Source organism: Scyliorhinus torazame, chromosome 13 (assembly GCF_047496885.1).
Source record: "Scyliorhinus torazame isolate Kashiwa2021f chromosome 13, sScyTor2.1, whole genome shotgun sequence".
NCBI lineage: Eukaryota > Metazoa > Chordata > Chondrichthyes > Carcharhiniformes > Scyliorhinidae > Scyliorhinus > Scyliorhinus torazame.
The window spans coordinates 210,464,101-210,482,826 of NC_092719.1; the positions used below are offsets into that span (position 1 = coordinate 210,464,101).

General features: G+C 46.9%; 22 non-coding genes across 22 annotated transcripts; all 22 read left to right on the forward strand.

The window, feature by feature from the left end:
• The first annotated feature begins 159 nt into the window (after positions 1-159).
• trnaf-gaa (transfer RNA phenylalanine (anticodon GAA)) lies at positions 160-232 on the forward strand. The gene has a single exon. It is a non-coding gene; the product is annotated as a tRNA-Phe (tRNA).
• Positions 233-874: 642 nt separating this feature from the next.
• Positions 875-947, forward strand: trnaf-gaa (transfer RNA phenylalanine (anticodon GAA)). The gene has a single exon. It is a non-coding gene; the product is annotated as a tRNA-Phe (tRNA).
• A 643-nt stretch (positions 948-1,590) lies between these two features.
• On the forward strand, positions 1,591-1,668 carry trnaf-gaa (transfer RNA phenylalanine (anticodon GAA)). Its single transcript has one exon. It is a non-coding gene; the product is annotated as a tRNA-Phe (tRNA).
• A 1,101-nt stretch (positions 1,669-2,769) lies between these two features.
• trnaf-gaa (transfer RNA phenylalanine (anticodon GAA)) lies at positions 2,770-2,842 on the forward strand. Its single transcript has one exon. It is a non-coding gene; the product is annotated as a tRNA-Phe (tRNA).
• A 642-nt stretch (positions 2,843-3,484) lies between these two features.
• trnaf-gaa (transfer RNA phenylalanine (anticodon GAA)) lies at positions 3,485-3,557 on the forward strand. The gene has a single exon. It is a non-coding gene; the product is annotated as a tRNA-Phe (tRNA).
• Positions 3,558-4,200: 643 nt separating this feature from the next.
• Positions 4,201-4,278, forward strand: trnaf-gaa (transfer RNA phenylalanine (anticodon GAA)). Its single transcript has one exon. It is a non-coding gene; the product is annotated as a tRNA-Phe (tRNA).
• A 1,101-nt stretch (positions 4,279-5,379) lies between these two features.
• Positions 5,380-5,452, forward strand: trnaf-gaa (transfer RNA phenylalanine (anticodon GAA)). The gene has a single exon. It is a non-coding gene; the product is annotated as a tRNA-Phe (tRNA).
• A 1,123-nt stretch (positions 5,453-6,575) lies between these two features.
• On the forward strand, positions 6,576-6,648 carry trnaf-gaa (transfer RNA phenylalanine (anticodon GAA)). Its single transcript has one exon. It is a non-coding gene; the product is annotated as a tRNA-Phe (tRNA).
• A 642-nt stretch (positions 6,649-7,290) lies between these two features.
• On the forward strand, positions 7,291-7,363 carry trnaf-gaa (transfer RNA phenylalanine (anticodon GAA)). Its single transcript has one exon. It is a non-coding gene; the product is annotated as a tRNA-Phe (tRNA).
• A 643-nt stretch (positions 7,364-8,006) lies between these two features.
• trnaf-gaa (transfer RNA phenylalanine (anticodon GAA)) lies at positions 8,007-8,084 on the forward strand. The gene has a single exon. It is a non-coding gene; the product is annotated as a tRNA-Phe (tRNA).
• A 1,101-nt stretch (positions 8,085-9,185) lies between these two features.
• trnaf-gaa (transfer RNA phenylalanine (anticodon GAA)) lies at positions 9,186-9,258 on the forward strand. Its single transcript has one exon. It is a non-coding gene; the product is annotated as a tRNA-Phe (tRNA).
• Positions 9,259-10,381: 1,123 nt separating this feature from the next.
• trnaf-gaa (transfer RNA phenylalanine (anticodon GAA)) lies at positions 10,382-10,454 on the forward strand. Its single transcript has one exon. It is a non-coding gene; the product is annotated as a tRNA-Phe (tRNA).
• Positions 10,455-11,579: 1,125 nt separating this feature from the next.
• Positions 11,580-11,652, forward strand: trnaf-gaa (transfer RNA phenylalanine (anticodon GAA)). The gene has a single exon. It is a non-coding gene; the product is annotated as a tRNA-Phe (tRNA).
• A 643-nt stretch (positions 11,653-12,295) lies between these two features.
• On the forward strand, positions 12,296-12,368 carry trnaf-gaa (transfer RNA phenylalanine (anticodon GAA)). Its single transcript has one exon. It is a non-coding gene; the product is annotated as a tRNA-Phe (tRNA).
• A 661-nt stretch (positions 12,369-13,029) lies between these two features.
• trnaf-gaa (transfer RNA phenylalanine (anticodon GAA)) lies at positions 13,030-13,102 on the forward strand. Its single transcript has one exon. It is a non-coding gene; the product is annotated as a tRNA-Phe (tRNA).
• Positions 13,103-13,745: 643 nt separating this feature from the next.
• Positions 13,746-13,818, forward strand: trnaf-gaa (transfer RNA phenylalanine (anticodon GAA)). Its single transcript has one exon. It is a non-coding gene; the product is annotated as a tRNA-Phe (tRNA).
• A 661-nt stretch (positions 13,819-14,479) lies between these two features.
• On the forward strand, positions 14,480-14,552 carry trnaf-gaa (transfer RNA phenylalanine (anticodon GAA)). The gene has a single exon. It is a non-coding gene; the product is annotated as a tRNA-Phe (tRNA).
• Positions 14,553-15,195: 643 nt separating this feature from the next.
• trnaf-gaa (transfer RNA phenylalanine (anticodon GAA)) lies at positions 15,196-15,268 on the forward strand. The gene has a single exon. It is a non-coding gene; the product is annotated as a tRNA-Phe (tRNA).
• Positions 15,269-15,929: 661 nt separating this feature from the next.
• trnaf-gaa (transfer RNA phenylalanine (anticodon GAA)) lies at positions 15,930-16,002 on the forward strand. Its single transcript has one exon. It is a non-coding gene; the product is annotated as a tRNA-Phe (tRNA).
• Positions 16,003-17,127: 1,125 nt separating this feature from the next.
• trnaf-gaa (transfer RNA phenylalanine (anticodon GAA)) lies at positions 17,128-17,200 on the forward strand. Its single transcript has one exon. It is a non-coding gene; the product is annotated as a tRNA-Phe (tRNA).
• A 643-nt stretch (positions 17,201-17,843) lies between these two features.
• Positions 17,844-17,916, forward strand: trnaf-gaa (transfer RNA phenylalanine (anticodon GAA)). The gene has a single exon. It is a non-coding gene; the product is annotated as a tRNA-Phe (tRNA).
• A 661-nt stretch (positions 17,917-18,577) lies between these two features.
• trnaf-gaa (transfer RNA phenylalanine (anticodon GAA)) lies at positions 18,578-18,650 on the forward strand. The gene has a single exon. It is a non-coding gene; the product is annotated as a tRNA-Phe (tRNA).
• The last annotated feature ends 76 nt before the right edge of the window (positions 18,651-18,726 follow it).

Here is an 18,726-nt window from a genome sequence, read left to right on the forward strand (position 1 = left end):
ATTAAGCAAGAAGATATCTATTTGTGGCTTAAAGACACCCAGTGATTTGTTTCCACAGCTTCGGCGACAATTGTTCAAGAGATTGACCACACAGTAGCTGAAGAAATTGCTCGTCATCTCAGTTTTCAACGATCGTCACTTCAATTGGGATTTTCAGCAGCTGAAATAGCTCAGTTGGGAGAGCGTTAGACTGAAGATCTAAAGGTCCCTGGTTCAATCCCAGGTTTCGGCATTGCACAGAGTGCTACATTTCCTTGCTATCTGTCTAGTCGGCCCTCCTTTTGCCTCACATTCTCATCCCTTGACTTTCAGCACGCTTAAACCATTACTTGCCTTGCCTTCTTTTCCCTGCTCAGCGTTTCTACCAACTTCACTTCTCCTTTCCACTGCAACACCCGTCCTGCAACACCACCTCAACAATCAACTTACACAAAGTGCAACAATCCAAATACCCATCACAACTGCCAAGGAAAAAGAGTCCCATTCAATGTTTAGCTTTGGGATTGTTGGTGCTTTGGGCAAGGCGGAAAACTGATCAAAGGCGATTGGAAGTGCACATTTGGGGAGAACATTGGGCATGGATCTGGCATAAGACCAAAAGACATCGCAACACAATTAGGCCATTCAGTCCATGGAGTGTGCTCTGCCATTTGATGATGGCTGATATGTGACTCATCCTCATTTTGCTGCCTTCTCCCCATAAAACCGATCCCTGATTAATCAAGAAGATATCTATTTGTGGCTTAAAGACACCCAGTGATTTGGTTCCACAGCCTTCGGCGACAAACTTCAAGAGATTGACCACACTTTGGCTGAAGAAATTGCTCCTCATCTCAGTTTTCAACGATCGTCTCTTCAATTGGGTGTTTCAGCAGCCGAAATAGCTCAGTTGGGAGAGCGTTAGACTGAAGATCTAAAGGTCCCTGTTTCAATCCCGGGTTTCGGCATTGCACAGGGTGCTACATTTCCTTGCGATCTGTCAAGTCGCACAGCCTTTTGCCTCACATTCTCATCCCTTGACTTTCAGCACGCTTAAACCATCACTTACCTTGCCTTCTTTTCCCTGCTCGGCATTTCTACCATCTTCCCTTCTCCTTTCCACTGCAACACCAGTCCTGCAACACCATCCCAACAATGAACTTACACAATGTGCAACAATCCAAATACCCATCACAACTGCCAAGGAAAAAGAGTCCCATTCATAGTTTAGCTATGGGATTGTTGGTGCTTTGGGCAAGGCGGAAACCTGATCAAAGGCGATGGGAAGTGCACATTTGGGGAGAATATTGGGCATGGATCTGGCATCAGACCAAAAGACATCGCAACACAATTAGGCCATGCAGTCCATGGAGTGTGCCCTGCCATTGAATGATGGCTTATATGTGTCTCATCCTCATTTTGCTGCATTGTCCCCATAACGCTGATCCCTGATTAATCAAGAAGATATCTATTTGTGGCTTAAATTCACTCAGTGATTTGTTTCCACAGCCTTCGGCGACAATTGTTCAAGAGATTGACCACACTCTGGCTGAAGAAATTGCTCGTCATCTCAGTTTTCAACGATCGTCACTTCAATTGGGTTTTTCAGCAGCCGAAATAGCTCAGTTGGGAGAGCGTTAGACTGAAGTTCTAAAGGTCCCTGTTTCAATCCCGGGTTTCCGAATTGCATTTCCTTGCTTTCTGTCTAGTCGCTCTGCCTCACAATCTCATCCCTTGACTTTCAGCACGCTTAAACCATTACTTGCCTTGCCTTCTTTTCCCTGCTCAGCGTTTCTACCAACTTCACTTCTCCTTTCCACTGCAACACCCGTCCTGCAACACCACCTCAACAATCAACTTACACAAAGTGCAACAATCCAAATACCCATCACAACTGCCAAGGAAAAAGAGTCCCATTCAACGTTTAGCTTTGGGATTGTTGGTGCTTTGGGCAAGGCGGAAACCTGATCGTAGGCGATGGGAAGTGCACATTTGGGGAAGAATATTGGGCATGGATCTGGCATCAGACCAAAAGACATCGCAACACCCGTCCTGCAACACCACCTCAGGAGGCCATGCAGTCCATGGAGTGTGCTCTGCCATTGAATGATGGCTGGTATGTGTCTCATCCTCATTTTGCTGCCTTCTCCCCATAACGCTGATCCCTGATTAAGCAAGAAGATATCTATTTGTGGCTTAAAGACACCCAGTGATTTGTTTCCACAGCTTCGGCGACAATTGTTCAAGAGATTGACCACACTCTGGCTGAAGAAATTGCTCGTCTGCAACACCCGTCCTGCAACACCACCTCAACAATCAACTTACACAAAGTCCAACAATCCAAATAGCAATCACAACTGCCAAGGAAAAAGAGTCCCATTCAACGTTTAGCTGTTGGATTGTTGGTGCTTTGGGCAAGGCGGAAACCTGATCAAAGGCGATGGGAAGTGCACATTTGGGGGAGAATATTGGGCATGGATCTGGCATCAGACCAAAAGACATCGCAACACCCGTCCTGCAACACCACCTCAGGAGGCCATGCAGTCCATGGAGTGTGCTCTGCCATTGAATGATGGCTGATATGTGTCTCATCCTCATTTTGCTGCCTTCTCCCCATAACGCTGATCCCTGATTAAGCAAGAAGATATCTATTTGTGGCTTAAAGACACCCAGTGATTTGTTTCCACAGCTTTGGCGACAATTGTTCAAGAGATTGACCACACTCTGGCTGAAGAAATTGCTCGTCATCTCAGTTTTCAACGATCGTCACTACAATTGGGTTTTTCAGCAGCCGAAATAGCTCAGTTGGGAGAGCGTTAGACTGAAGATCTAAAGGTCCCTGGTTCAATCCCGGGTTTCGGCATTGCACAGGGTGCTACATTTCCTTGCTATCTGCCAAGTCGCCCAGCCTTTTGCCTCACCTTCTCATCCCTTAACTTTCAGCACGCTTAAACCATTACATGCCTTGCCTTCTTTTCCCTGCTCAGCGTTTCTACCAACTTCACTTCTCCTTTCCACTGCAACACCCGTCCTGCAACACCACCTCAACAATCAACTTACACAAAGTGCAACAATCCAAATACCCATCACAACTGCAAAGGAAAAAGAGTCCCATTCAACGTTTAGCTTTGGGATTGTTGGTGCTTTGGGCAAGGCGGAAAACTGATCAAAGGCGATTGGAAGTGCACATTTGGGGAGAACATTGGGCATGGATCTGGCATAAGACCAAAAGACATCGCAACACAATTAGGCCATTCAGTCCATGGAGTGTGCTCTGCCATTTGATGATGGCTGATATGTGACTCATCCTCATTTTGCTGCCTTCTCCCCATAAAACCGATCCCTGATTAATCAAGAAGATATCTATTTGTGGCTTAAAGACACACAGTGATTTGGTTCCACAGCCTTCGGCGACAAACTTCAAGAGATTGACCACACTTTGGCTGAAGAAATTGCTCCTCATCTCAGTTTTCAACGATCGTCTCTTCAATTGGGTGTTTCAGCAGCCGAAATAGCTCAGTTGGGAGAGCGTTAGACTGAAGATCTAAAGGTCCCTGTTTCAATCCCGGGTTTCGGCATTGCACAGGGTGCTCCATTTCCTTGTGATCTGTCAAGTCGCACAGCCTTTTGCCTCACATTCTCATCCCTTGACTTTCAGCACGCTTAAACCATCACTTACCTTGCCTTCTTTTCCCTGCTCGGCATTTCTACCATCTTCCCTTCTCCTTTCCACTGCAACACCAGTCCTGCAACACCATCCCAACAATGAACTTACACAATGTGCAACAATCCAAATACCCATCACAACTGCCAAGGAAAAAGAGTCCCATTCATAGTTTAGCTATGGGATTGTTGGTGCTTTGGGCAAGGCGGAAACCTGATCAAAGGCGATGGGAAGTGCACATTTGGGGAGAATATTGGGCATGGATCTGGCATCAGACCAAAAGACATCGCAACACAATTAGGCCATGCAGTCCATGGAGTGTGCTCTGCCATTGAATGATGGCTTATATGTGTCTCATCCTCATTTTGCTGCATTGTCCCCATAACGCTGATCCCTGATTAATCAAGAAGATATCTATTTGTGGCTTAAATTCACTCAGTGATTTGTTTCCACAGCCTTCGGCGACAATTGTTCAAGGGATTGACCACACTCTGGCTGAAGAAATTGCTCGTCATCTCAGTTTTCAACGATCGTCACTTCAATTGGGTTTTTCAGCAGCCGAAATAGCTCAGTTGGGAGAGCGTTAGACTGAAGATCTAAAGGTCCCTGTTTCAATCCCGGGTTTCCGAATTGCATTTCCTTGCTTTCTGTCTAGTCGCTATGCCTCACAATCTCATCCCTTGACTTTCAGCACGCTTAAACCATTACTTGCCTTGCCTTCTTTTCCCTGCTCAGCGTTTCTACCAACTTCACTTCTCCTTTCCACTGCAACACCCGTCCTGCAACACCACCTCAACAATCAACTTACACAAAGTGCAACAATCCAAATACCCATCACAACTGCCAAGGAAAAAGAGTCCCATTCAACGTTTAGCTTTGGGATTGTTGGTGCTTTGGGCAAGGCGGAAACCTGATCGTAGGCGATGGGAAGTGCACATTTGGGGGAGAATATTGGGCATGGATCTGGCATCAGACCAAAAGACATCGCAACACCCGACCTGCAACACCACCTCAGGAGGCCATGCAGTCCATGGAGTGTGCTCTGCCATTGAATGATGGCTGGTATGTGTCTCATCCTCATTTTGCTGCCTTCTCCCCATAACGCTGATCCCTGATTAAGCAAGAAGATATCTATTTGTGGCTTAAAGACACCCAGTGATTTGTTTCCACAGCTTCGGCGACAATTGTTCAAGAGATTGACCACACTCTGGCTGAAGAAATTGCTCGTCTGCAACACCCGTCCTGCAACACCACCTCAACAATCAACTTACACAAAGTCCAACAATCCAAATAGCAATCACAACTGCCAAGGAAAAAGAGTCCCATTCAACGTTTAGCTGTTGGATTGTTGGTGCTTTGGGCAAGGCGGAAACCTGATCAAAGGCGATGGGAAGTGCACATTTGGGGGAGAATATTGGGCATGGATCTGGCATCAGACCAAAAGACATCGCAACACCCGTCCTGCAACACCACCTCAGGAGGCCATGCAGTCCATGGAGTGTGCTCTGCCATTGAATGATGGCTGATATGTGTCTCATCCTCATTTTGCTGCCTTCTCCCCATAACGCTGATCCCTGATTAAGCAAGAAGATATCTATTTGTGGCTTAAAGACACCCAGTGATTTGTTTCCACAGCTTTGGCGACAATTGTTCAAGAGATTGACCACACTCTGGCTGAAGAAATTGCTCGTCATCTCAGTTTTCAACGATCGTCACTACAATTGGGTTTTTCAGCAGCCGAAATAGCTCAGTTGGGAGAGCGTTAGACTGAAGATCTAAAGGTCCCTGGTTCAATCCCGGGTTTCGGCATTGCACAGGGTGCTACATTTCCTTGCTATCTGCCAAGTCGCCCAGCCTTTTGCCTCACATTCTCATCCCTTGACTTTCAGCACGCTTAAACCATCACTTGCCTTGCCTTCTTTTCCTGCTCGGCATTTCTACCATCTTCCCTTCTCCTTTCCACTGCAACACCAGTCCTGCAACACCATCCCAACAATCAACTTACACAAAGTGCAACAATCCAAATACCCATCACAACTGCCAAGGAAAAAGATTCCCATTCAACGTTTAGCTATGGGATTGTTGGTGCTTTGGGCAAGGCGGAAACCTGATCGTAGGCGGTGGGAAGTGCACATTTGGGGAGAATATTGGGCATGGATCTGGCATCAGACCAAAAGACATCGCAACACCCGTCCTGCAACACCACCTCAGGAGGCCATGCAGTCCATGGAGTGTGCTCTGCCATTGAATGATGGCTGATATGTGTCTCATCCTCATTTTGCTGCCTTCTCCCCATAACGCTGATCCCTGATTAAGCAAGAAGATATCTATTTGTGGCTTAAAGACACCCAGTGATTTGTTTCCACAGCTTCGGCGACAATTGTTCAAGAGATTGACCACACTCTGGCTGAAGAAATTGCTCGTCTGCAACACCCGTCCTGCAACACCACCTCAACAATCAACTTACACAAAGTCCAACAATCCAAATAGCAATCACAACTGCCAAGGAAAAAGAGTCCCATTCAACGTTTAGCTGTTGGATTGTTGGTGCTTTGGGCAAGGCGGAAACCTGATCAAAGGCGATGGGAAGTGCACATTTGGGGGAGAATATTGGGCATGGATCTGGCATCAGACCAAAAGACATCGCAACACCCGTCCTGCAACACCACCTCAGGAGGCCATGCAGTCCATGGAGTGTGCTCTGCCATTGAATGATGGCTGATATGTGTCTCATCCTCATTTTGCTGCCTTCTCCCCATAACGCTGATCCCTGATTAAGCAAGAAGATATCTATTTGTGGCTTAAAGACACCCAGTGATTTGTTTCCACAGCTTTGGCGACAATTGTTCAAGAGATTGACCACACTCTGGCTGAAGAAATTGCTCGTCATCTCAGTTTTCAACGATCGTCACTACAATTGGGTTTTTCAGCAGCCGAAATAGCTCAGTTGGGAGAGCGTTAGACTGAAGATCTAAAGGTCCCTGGTTCAATCCCGGGTTTCGGCATTGCACAGGGTGCTACATTTCCTTGCTATCTGCCAAGTCGCCCAGCCTTTTGCCTCACCTTCTCATCCCTTAACTTTCAGCACGCTTAAACCATTACATGCCTTGCCTTCTTTTCCCTGCTCAGCGTTTCTACCAACTTCACTTCTCCTTTCCACTGCAACACCAGCCCTGCAACACCACCTCAACAATCAACTTACACAAAGTGCAACAATCCAAATACCCATCACAACTGCAAAGGAAAAAGAGTCCCATTCAACGTTTAGCTTTGGGATTGTTGGTGCTTTGGGCAAGGCGGAAAACTGATCAAAGGCGATTGGAAGTGCACATTTGGGGAGAACATTGGGCATGGATCTGGCATAAGACCAAAAGACATCGCAACACAATTAGGCCATTCAGTCCATGGAGTGTGCTCTGCCATTTGATGATGGCTGATATGTGACTCATCCTCATTTTGCTGCCTTCTCCCCATAAAACCGATCCCTGATTAATCAAGAAGATATCTATTTGTGGCTTAAAGACACCCAGTGATTTGGTTCCACAGCCTTCGGCGACAAACTTCAAGAGATTGACCACACTTTGGCTGAAGAAATTGCTCCTCATCTCAGTTTTCAACGATCGTCTCTTCAATTGGGTGTTTCAGCAGCCGAAATAGCTCAGTTGGGAGAGCGTTAGACTGAAGATCTAAAGGTCCCTGTTTCAATCCCGGGTTTCGGCATTGCACAGGGTGCTCCATTTCCTTGCGATCTGTCAAGTCGCACAGCCTTTTGCCTCACATTCTCATCCCTTGACTTTCAGCACGCTTAAACCATCACTTACCTTGCCTTCTTTTCCCTGCTCGGCATTTCTACCATCTTCCCTTCTCCTTTCCACTGCAACACCAGTCCTGCAACACCATCCCAACAATGAACTTACACAATGTGCAACAATCCAAATACCCATCACAACTGCCAAGGAAAAAGAGTCCCATTCATAGTTTAGCTATGGGATTGTTGGTGCTTTGGGCAAGGCGGAAACCTGATCAAAGGCGATGGGAAGTGCACATTTGGGGAGAATATTGGGCATGGATCTGGCATCAGACCAAAAGACATCGCAACACAATTAGGCCATGCAGTCCATGGAGTGTGCTCTGCCATTGAATGATGGCTTATATGTGTCTCATCCTCATTTTGCTGCATTGTCCCCATAACGCTGATCCCTGATTAATCAAGAAGATATCTATTTGTGGCTTAAATTCACTCAGTGATTTGTTTCCACAGCCTTCGGCGACAATTGTTCAAGGGATTGACCACACTCTGGCTGAAGAAATTGCTCGTCATCTCAGTTTTCAACGATCGTCACTTCAATTGGGTTTTTCAGCAGCCGAAATAGCTCAGTTGGGAGAGCGTTAGACTGAAGATCTAAAGGTCCCTGTTTCAATCCCGGGTTTCCGAATTGCATTTCCTTGCTTTCTGTCTAGTCGCTATGCCTCACAATCTCATCCCTTGACTTTCAGCACGCTTAAACCATTACTTGCCTTGCCTTCTTTTCCCTGCTCAGCGTTTCTACCAACTTCACTTCTCCTTTCCACTGCAACACCCGTCCTGCAACACCACCTCAACAATCAACTTACACAAAGTGCAACAATCCAAATACCCATCACAACTGCCAAGGAAAAAGAGTCCCATTCAACGTTTAGCTTTGGGATTGTTGGTGCTTTGGGCAAGGCGGAAACCTGATCGTAGGCGATGGGAAGTGCACATTTGGGGGAGAATATTGGGCATGGATCTGGCATCAGACCAAAAGACATCGCAACACCCGACCTGCAACACCACCTCAGGAGGCCATGCAGTCCATGGAGTGTGCTCTGCCATTGAATGATGGCTGGTATGTGTCTCATCCTCATTTTGCTGCCTTCTCCCCATAACGCTGATCCCTGATTAAGCAAGAAGATATCTATTTGTGGCTTAAAGACACCCAGTGATTTGTTTCCACAGCTTCGGCGACAATTGTTCAAGAGATTGACCACACTCTGGCTGAAGAAATTGCTCGTCTGCAACACCCGTCCTGCAACACCACCTCAACAATCAACTTACACAAAGTCCAACAATCCAAATAGCAATCACAACTGCCAAGGAAAAAGAGTCCCATTCAACGTTTAGCTGTTGGATTGTTGGTGCTTTGGGCAAGGCGGAAACCTGATCAAAGGCGATGGGAAGTGCACATTTGGGGGAGAATATTGGGCATGGATCTGGCATCAGACCAAAAGACATCGCAACACCCGTCCTGCAACACCACCTCAGGAGGCCATGCAGTCCATGGAGTGTGCTCTGCCATTGAATGATGGCTGATATGTGTCTCATCCTCATTTTGCTGCCTTCTCCCCATAACGCTGATCCCTGATTAAGCAAGAAGATATCTATTTGTGGCTTAAAGACACCCAGTGATTTGTTTCCACAGCTTTGGCGACAATTGTTCAAGAGATTGACCACACTCTGGCTGAAGAAATTGCTCGTCATCTCAGTTTTCAACGATCGTCACTACAATTGGGTTTTTCAGCAGCCGAAATAGCTCAGTTGGGAGAGCGTTAGACTGAAGATCTAAAGGTCCCTGGTTCAATCCCGGGTTTCGGCATTGCACAGGGTGCTACATTTCCTTGCTATCTGCCAAGTCGCCCAGCCTTTTGCCTCACATTCTCATCCCTTGACTTTCAGCACGCTTAAACCATCACTTGCCTTGCCTTCTTTTCCTGCTCGGCATTTCTACCATCTTCCCTTCTCCTTTCCACTGCAACACCAGTCCTGCAACACCATCCCAACAATCAACTTACACAAAGTGCAACAATCCAAATACCCATCACAACTGCCAAGGAAAAAGATTCCCATTCAACGTTTAGCTATGGGATTGTTGGTGCTTTGGGCAAGGCGGAAACCTGATCGTAGGCGGTGGGAAGTGCACATTTGGGGAGAATATTGGGCATGGATCTGGCATCAGACCAAAAGACATCGCAACACCCGTCCTGCAACACCACCTCAGGAGGCCATGCAGTCCATGGAGTGTGCTCTGCCATTGAATGATGGCTGATATGTGTCTCATCCTCATTTTGCTGCCTTCTCCCCATAACGCTGATCCCTGATTAAGCAAGAAGATATCTATTTGTGGCTTAAAGATACCCAGTGATTTGTTTCCACAGCTTCGGCGACAATTGTTCAAGAGATTGACCACACTCTGGCTGAAGAAATTGCTCGTCTGCAACACCCGTCCTGCAACACCACCTCAACAATCAACTTACACAAAGTCCAACAATCCAAATAGCAATCACAACTGCCAAGGAAAAAGTGTCCCATTCAACGTTTAGCTGTTGGATTGTTGGTGCTTTGGGCAAGGCGGAAACCTGATCAAAGGCGATGGGAAGTGCACATTTGGGGGATAATATTGGGCATGGATCTGGCATCAGACCAAAAGACATCGCAACACCCGTCCTGCAACACCACCTCAGGAGGCCATGCAGTCCATGGAGTGTGCTCTGCCATTGAATGATGGCTGATATGTGTCTCATCCTCATTTTGCTGCCTTCTCCCCATAACGCTGATCCCTGATTAAGCAAGAAGATATCTATTTGTGGCTTAAAGACACCCAGTGATTTGTTTCCACAGCTTTGGCGACAATTGTTCAAGAGATTGACCACACTCTGGCTGAAGAAATTGCTCGTCATCTCAGTTTTCAACGATCGTCACTACAATTGGGTTTTTCAGCAGCCGAAATAGCTCAGTTGGGAGAGCGTTAGACTGAAGATCTAAAGGTCCCTGGTTCAATCCCGGGTTTCGGCATTGCACAGGGTGCTACATTTCCTTGCTATCTGCCAAGTCGCCCAGCCTTTTGCCTCACCTTCTCATCCCTTAACTTTCAGCACGCTTAAACCATTACATGCCTTGCCTTCTTTTCCCTGCTCAGCGTTTCTACCAACTTCACTTCTCCTTTCCACTGCAACACCCGTCCTGCAACACCACCTCAGCAATCAACTTACACAAAGTGCAACAATCCAAATACCCATCACAACTGCCAAGGAAAAAGAGTCCCATTCAACGTTTAGCTTTGGGATTGTTGGTGCTTTGGGCAAGGCGGAAACCTGATCGTAGGCGATGGGAAGTGCACATTTGGGGGAGAATATTGGGCATGGATCTGGCATCAGACCAAAAGACATCGCAACACCCATCCTGCAACACCACCTCAGGAGGCCATGCAGTCCATGGAGTGTGCTCTGCCATTGAATGATGGCTGGTATGTGTCTCATCCTCATTTTGCTGCCTTCTCCCCATAACGCTGATCCCTGATTAAGCAAGAAGATATCTATTTGTGGCTTGAAGACACCCAGTGATTTGTTTCCACAGCTTCGGCGACAATTGTTCAAGAGATTGACCACACTCTGGCTGAAGAAATTGCTCGTCTGCAACACCCGTCCTGCAACACCACCTCAACAATCAACTTACACAAAGTCCAACAATCCAAATAGCAATCACAACTGCCAAGGAAAAAGAGTCCCATTCAACGTTTAGCTGTTGGATTGTTGGTGCTTTGGGCAAGGCGGAAACCTGATCAAAGGTGATGGGAAGTGCACATTTGGGGGAGAATATTGGGCATGGATCTGGCATCAGACCAAAAGACATCGCAACACCCGTCCTGCAACTCCACCTCAGGAGGCCATGCAGTCCATGGAGTGTGCTCTGCCATTGAATGATGGCTGATATGTGTCTCATCCTCATTTTGCTGCCTTCTCCCCATAACGCTGATCCCTGATTAAGCAAGAAGATATCTATTTGTGGCTTAAAGACACCCAGTGATTTGTTTCCACAGCTTTGGCGACAATTGTTCAAGAGATTGACCACACTCTGGCTGAAGAAATTGCTCGTCATCTCAGTTTTCAACGATCGTCACTTCAATTGGGTTTTTCAGCAGCCAAAATAGCTCAGTTGGGAGAGCGTTAGACTGAAGATCTAAAAGTCCCTGGTTCAATCCCGGGTTTCGGCATTGCACAGGGTGCTACATTTCCTTGCTATCTGCCAAGTTGCCCAGCCTTTTGCCTCACATTCTCATCCTTTGACTTTCAGCATGCTTAAACCATTACTTGCCTTGCCTTCTTTTCCCTGCTCAGCGTTTCTACCAACTTCACTTCTCCTTTCCACTGTAACACCAGCCCTGCAACACCACCTCAACAATCAACTTACACAAAGTGCAACAATCCAAATACCCATCACAACTGCCAAGGAAAAAGAGTCCCATTCAACGTTTAGCTATGGGATTGTTGGTGCTTTGGGCAAGGCGGAAACCTGATCAAAGGCGATGGGAAGTGCACATTTGGGGGAGAATATTGGGCATGGATCTGGCATATGACCAAAAGACATCGCAACACATTTAGGCCATGCAGTCCATGGAGTGTGCCCTGCCATTGAATGATGGCTGATATGTGTCTCATCCTCATTTTGCTGCCTTCTCCCCATAACGCTGATCCCTGATTAAGCAAGAAGATATCTATTTGTGGCTTAAAGACACCCAGTGATTTGTTTCCACAGCTTTGGCGACAATTGTTCAAGAGATTGACCACACTCTGGCTGAAGAAATTGCTCGTCATCTCAGTTTTCAACGATCGTCACTTCAATTGGGTTTTACAGCAGCCGAAATAGCGCAGTTGGGAGAGCGTTAGACTGAAGATCTAAAGGTCCCTGGTTCAATCCCGGGTTTCGGCATTGCAGAGGGTGCTACATTTCCTTGCTATCTGCCAAGTCGCCCAGCCTTCTGCTTCACATTCTCATACCTTGACTTTCAGCACGCTTAAACCATTACTTGCCTAGCCTTCTTTTCCCTGCTCAGCGTTTCTACCAACTTCACTTCTCCTTTCCACTGCAACACCCGTCCTGCAACACCACCTTAACAATCAACTTACACAAAGTGCAACAATCCAAATACCCATCACAACTGCCAAGGAAAAAGAGTCCCATTCAACGTTTAGCTATGGGATTGTTGGTGCTTTGGGCAAGGCGGAAACCTGATCGTAGGCGGTGGGAAGTGCACATTTGGGGAGAATATTGGGCATGGATCTGGCATCAGACCAAAAGACATCGCAACACCTGTCCTGCAACACCACCTCAGGAGGCCATGCAGTCCATGGAGTGTGCTCTGCCATTGAATGATGGCTGATATGTGTCTCATCCTCATTTTGCTGCCTTCACCCCATAACGCTGATCCCTGATTAAGCAAGAAGATATCTATTTGTGGCTTAAAGACACCCAGTGATTTGTTTCCACAGCTTCAGCGACAATTGTTCAAGAGATTGACCACACTCTGGCTGAAGAAATTGCTCGTCATCTCAGTTTTCAACGATCGTCACTTCAATTGGGTTTTTCAGCAGCCGAAATAGCTCAGTTGGGAGAGCGTTAGACTGAAGATCTAAAGGTCCCTGGTTCAATCCCGGGTTTCGGCATTGCACAGGGTGCTACATTTCCTTGCTATGTGCCAAGTCGCCCAGCCCTTTGCCTCACATTCTCATCCTTTGACTTTCAGCACGCTTAAACCATTACTTGCCTTGCCTTCTTTTCCCTGCTCAGCGTTTCTACCAACTTCACTTCTCCTTTCCACTGTAACACCAGCCCTGCAACACCACCTCAACAATCAACTTACACAAAGTGCAACAATCCAAATACCCATCACAACTGCCAAGGAAAAAGAGTCCCATTCAACGTTTAGCTATGGGATTGTTGGTGCTTTGGGCAAGGCGGAAACCTGATCAAAGGCGATGGGAAGTGCACATTTGGGGGAGAATATTGGGCATGGATCTGGCATATGACCAAAAGACATCGCAACACATTTAGGCCATGCAGTCCATGGAGTGTGCCCTGCCATTGAATGATGGTTGATATGTGTCTCATTCTCATTTTGCTGCCTTCTCCCCATAACGCTGATCCCTGATTAAGCAAGAAGATATCTATTTGTGGCTTAAAGACACCCAGTGATTTGTTTCCACAGCTTTGGCGACAATTGTTCAAGAGATTGACCACACTCTGGCTGAAGAAATTGCTCGTCATCTCAGTTTTCAACGATCGTCACTTCAATTGGGTTTTACAGCAGCCGAAATAGCGCAGTTGGGAGAGCGTTAGACTGAAGATCTAAAGGTCCCTGGTTCAATCCCGGGTTTCGGCATTGCAGAGGGTGCTACATTTCCTTGCTATCTGCCAAGTCGCCCAGCCTTCTGCTTCACATTCTCATACCTTGACTTTCAGCACGCTTAAACCATTACTTGCCTAGCCTTCTTTTCCCTGCTCAGCGTTTCTACCAACTTCACTTCTCCTTTCCACTGCAACACCCGTCCTGCAACACCACCTCAACAATCAACTTACACAAAGTGCAACAATCCAAATACCCATCACAACTGCCAAGGAAAAAGAGTCCCATTCAACGTTTAGCTATGGGATTGTTGGTGCTTTGGGCAAGGCGGAAACCTGATCGTAGGCGGTGGGAAGTGCACATTTGGGGAGAATATTGGGCATGGATCTGGCATCAGACCAAAAGACATCGCAACACCCGTCCTGCAACACCACCTCAGGAGGCCATGCAGTCCATGGAGTGTGCTCTGCCATTGAATGATGGCTGATATGTGTCTCATCCTCATTTTGCTGCCTTCACCCCATAACGCTGATCCCTGATTAAGCAAGAAGATATCTATTTGTGGCTTAAAGACACCCAGTGATTTGTTTCCACAGCTTCAGCGACAATTGTTCAAGAGATTGACCACACTCTGGCTGAAGAAATTGCTCGTCATCTCAGTTTTCAACGATCGTCACTTCAATTGGTTTTTTCAGCCGCCGAAATAGCTCAGTTGGGAGAGCGTTAGACTGAAGATCTAAAGGTCCCTGGTTCAATCCCGGGTTTCGGCATTGCACAGGGTGCTACATTTCCTTGCTATGTGCCAAGTCGCCCAGCCCTTTGCCTCACATTCTCATCCTTTGACTTTCAGCACGCTTAAACCATTACTTGCCTTGCCTTCTTTTCCCTGCTCAGCGTTTCTACCAACTTCACTTCTCCTTTCCACTGTAACACCAGCCCTGCAACACCACCTCAACAATCAACTTACACAAAGTGCAACAATCCAAATACCCATCACAACTGCCAAGGAAAAAGAGTCCCATTCAACGTTTAGCTATGGGATTGTTGGTGCTTTGGGCAAGGCGGAAACCTGATCAAAGGCGATGGGAAGTGCACATTTGGGGGAGAATATTGGGCATGGATCTGGCATATGACCAAAAGACATCGCAACACATTTAGGCCATGCAGTCCATGGAGTGTGCCCTGCCATTGAATGATGGTTGATATGTGTCTCATTCTCATTTTGCTGCCTTCTCCCCATAACGCTGATCCCTGATTAAGCAAGAAGATATCTATTTGTGGCTTAAAGACACCCAGTGATTTGTTTCCACAGCTTTGGCGACAATTGTTCAAGAGATTGACCACACTCTGGCTGAAGAAATTGCTCGTCATCTCAGTTTTCAACGATCGTCACTTCAATTGAGTTTTTCAGCAGCCGAAATAGCTCAGTTGGGAGAGCGTTAGACTGAAGATCTAAAGGTCCCTGGTTCAATCCCGGGTTTCGGCATTGCACAGGGTGCTACATTTCCTTGCTATCTGCCAAGTTGCCCAGCCTTTTGCCTCACATTCTCATCCTTTGACTTTCAGCATGCTTAAACCATTACTTGCCTTGCCTTCTTTTCCCTGCTCAGCGTTTCTACCAACTTCACTTCTCCTTTCCACTGTAACACCAGCCCTGCAACACCACCTCAACAATCAACTTACACAAAGTGCAACAATCCAAATACCCATCACAACTGCCAAGGAAAAAGAGTCCCATTCAACGTTTAGCTATGGGATTGTTGGTGCTTTGGGCAAGGCGGAAACCTGATCGTAGGCGGTGGGAAGTGCACATTTGGGGAGAATATTGGGCATGGATCTGGCATCAGACCAAAAGACATCGCAACACCCGTCCTGCAACACCACCTCAGGAGGCCATGCAGTCCATGGAGTGTGCTCTGCCATTGAATGATGGCTGATATGTGTCTCATCCTCATTTTGCTGCCTTCTCCCCATAACGCTGATCCCTGATTAAGCAAGAAGATATCTATTTGTGGCTTAAAGACACCCAGTGATTTGTTTCCACAGCTTTGGCGACAATTGTTCAAGAGATTGACCACACTCTGGCTGAAGAAATTGCTCGTCATCTCAGTTTTCAACGATCGTCACTTCAATTGGGCTTTTCAGCAGCCGAAATAGCTCAGTTGGGAGAGCGTTAGACTGAAGATCTAAAGGTCCCTGGTTCAATCCAGGGTTTCGGCATTGCACAGGGTGCTACATTTCCTTGCTATCTGCCAAGTCACACAGCCTTTTGCCTCACCTTCTCATCCCTTGACTTTCAGCACGCTTAAACCATTACTTGCCTTGCCTTCTTTTCCCTGCTCAGCGTTTCTACCAACTTCACTTCTCCTTTCCACTGCAACACCCATCCTGCAACACCACCTCAACAATCAACTTACACAAAGTGCAACAATCCAAATACCCATCACAACTGCCAAGGAAAAAGAGTCCCATTCAACGTTTAGCTTTGGGATTGTTGGTGCTTTGGGCAAGGCGGAAACCTGATCGTAGGCGATGGGAAGTGCACATTTGGGGGAGAATATTGGGCATGGATCTGGCATCAGACCAAAAGACATCGCAACACCCGTCCTGCAACACCACCTCAGGAGGCCATGCAGTCCATGGAGTGTGCTCTGCCATTGAATGATGGCTGGTATGTGTCTCATCCTCATTTTGCTGCCTTCTCCCCATAACGCTGATCCCTGATTAAGCAAGAAGATATCTATTTGTGGCTTGAAGACACCCAGTGATTTGTTTCCACAGCTTCGGCGACAATTGTTCAAGAGATTGACCACACTCTGGCTGAAGAAATTGCTCGTCTGCAACACCCGTCCTGCAACACCACCTCAACAATCAACTTACACAAAGTCCAACAATCCAAATAGCAATCACAACTGCCAAGGAAAAAGAGTCCCATTCAACGTTTAGCTGTTGGATTGTTGGTGCTTTGGGCAAGGCGGAAACCTGATCAAAGGTGATGGGAAGTGCACATTTGGGGGAGAATATTGGGCATGGATCTGGCATCAGACCAAAAGACATCGCAACACCCGTCCTGCAACTCCACCTCAGGAGGCCATGCAGTCCATGGAGTGTGCTCTGCCATTGAATGATGGCTGATATGTGTCTCATCCTCATTTTGCTGCCTTCTCCCCATAACGCTGATCCCTGATTAAGCAAGAAGATATCTATTTGTGGCTTAAAGACACCCAGTGATTTGTTTCCACAGCTTTGGCGACAATTGTTCAAGAGATTGACCACACTCTGGCTGAAGAAATTGCTCGTCATCTCAGTTTTCAACGATCGTCACTTCAATTGGGTTTTTCAGCAGCCGAAATAGCTCAGTTGGGAGAGCGTTAGACTGAAGATCTAAAAGTCCCTGGTTCAATCCCGGGTTTCGGCATTGCACAGGGTGCTACATTTCCTTGCTATCTGCCAAGTTGCCCAGCCTTTTGCCTCACATTCTCATCCTTTGACTTTCAGCATGCTTAAACCATTACTTGCCTTGCCTTCTTTTCCCTGCTCAGCGTTTCTACCAACTTCACTTCTCCTTTCCACTGCAACACCCGTCCTGCAACACCACCTCAACAATCAACTTACACAAAGTGCAACAATCCAAATACCCATCACAACTGCCAAGGAAAAAGAGTCCCATTCAACGTTTAGCTATGGGATTGTTGGTGCTTTGGGCAAGGCGGAAACCTGATCAAAGGCGATGGGAAGTGCACATTTGGGGGAGAATATTGGGCATGGATCTGGCATATGACCAAAAGACATCGCAACACATTTAGGCCATGCAGTCCATGGAGTGTGCCCTGCCATTGAATGATGGCTGATATGTGTCTCATCCTCATTTTGCTGCCTTCTCCCCATAACGCTGATCCCTGATTAAGCAAGAAGATATCTATTTGTGGCTTAAAGACACCCAGTGATTTGTTTCCACAGCTTTGGCGACAATTGTTCAAGAGATTGACCACACTCTGGCTGAAGAAATTGCTCGTCATCTCAGTTTTCAACGATCGTCACTTCAATTGGGTTTTACAGCAGCCGAAATAGCGCAGTTGGGAGAGCGTTAGACTGAAGATCTAAAGGTCCCTGGTTCAATCCCGGGTTTCGGCATTGCAGAGGGTGCTACATTTCCTTGCTATCTGCCAAGTCGCCCAGCCTTCTGCTTCACATTCTCATACCTTGACTTTCAGCACGCTTAAACCATTACTTGCCTAGCCTTCTTTTCCCTGCTCAGCGTTTCTACCAACTTCACTTCTCCTTTCCACTGCAACACCCGTCCTGCAACACCACCTCAACAATCAACTTACACAAAGTGCAACAATCCAAATACCCATCACAACTGCCAAGGAAAAAGAGTCCCATTCAACGTTTAGCTATGGGATTGTTGGTGCTTTGGGCAAGGCGGAAACCTGATCGTAGGCGGTGGGAAGTGCACATTTGGGGAGAATATTGGGCATGGATCTGGCATCAGACCAAAAGACATCGCAACACCCGTCCTGCAACACCACCTCAGGAGGCCATGCAGTCCATGGAGTGTGCTCTGCCATTGAATGATGGCTGATATGTGTCTCATCCTCATTTTGCTGCCTTCACCCCATAACGCTGATCCCTGATTAAGCAAGAAGATATCTATTTGTGGCTTAAAGACACCCAGTGATTTGTTTCCACAGCTTCAGCGACAATTGTTCAAGAGATTGACCACACTCTGGCTGAAGAAATTGCTCGTCATCTCAGTTTTCAACGATCGCCACTTCAATTGGGTTTTTCAGCAGCCGAAATAGCTCAGTTGGGAGAGCGTTAGACTGAAGATCTAAAGGTCCCTGGTTCAATCCCGGGTTTCGGCATTGCACAGGGTGCTACATTTCCTTGCTATGTGCCAAGTCGCCCAGCCCTTTGCCTCACATTCTCATCCTTTGACTT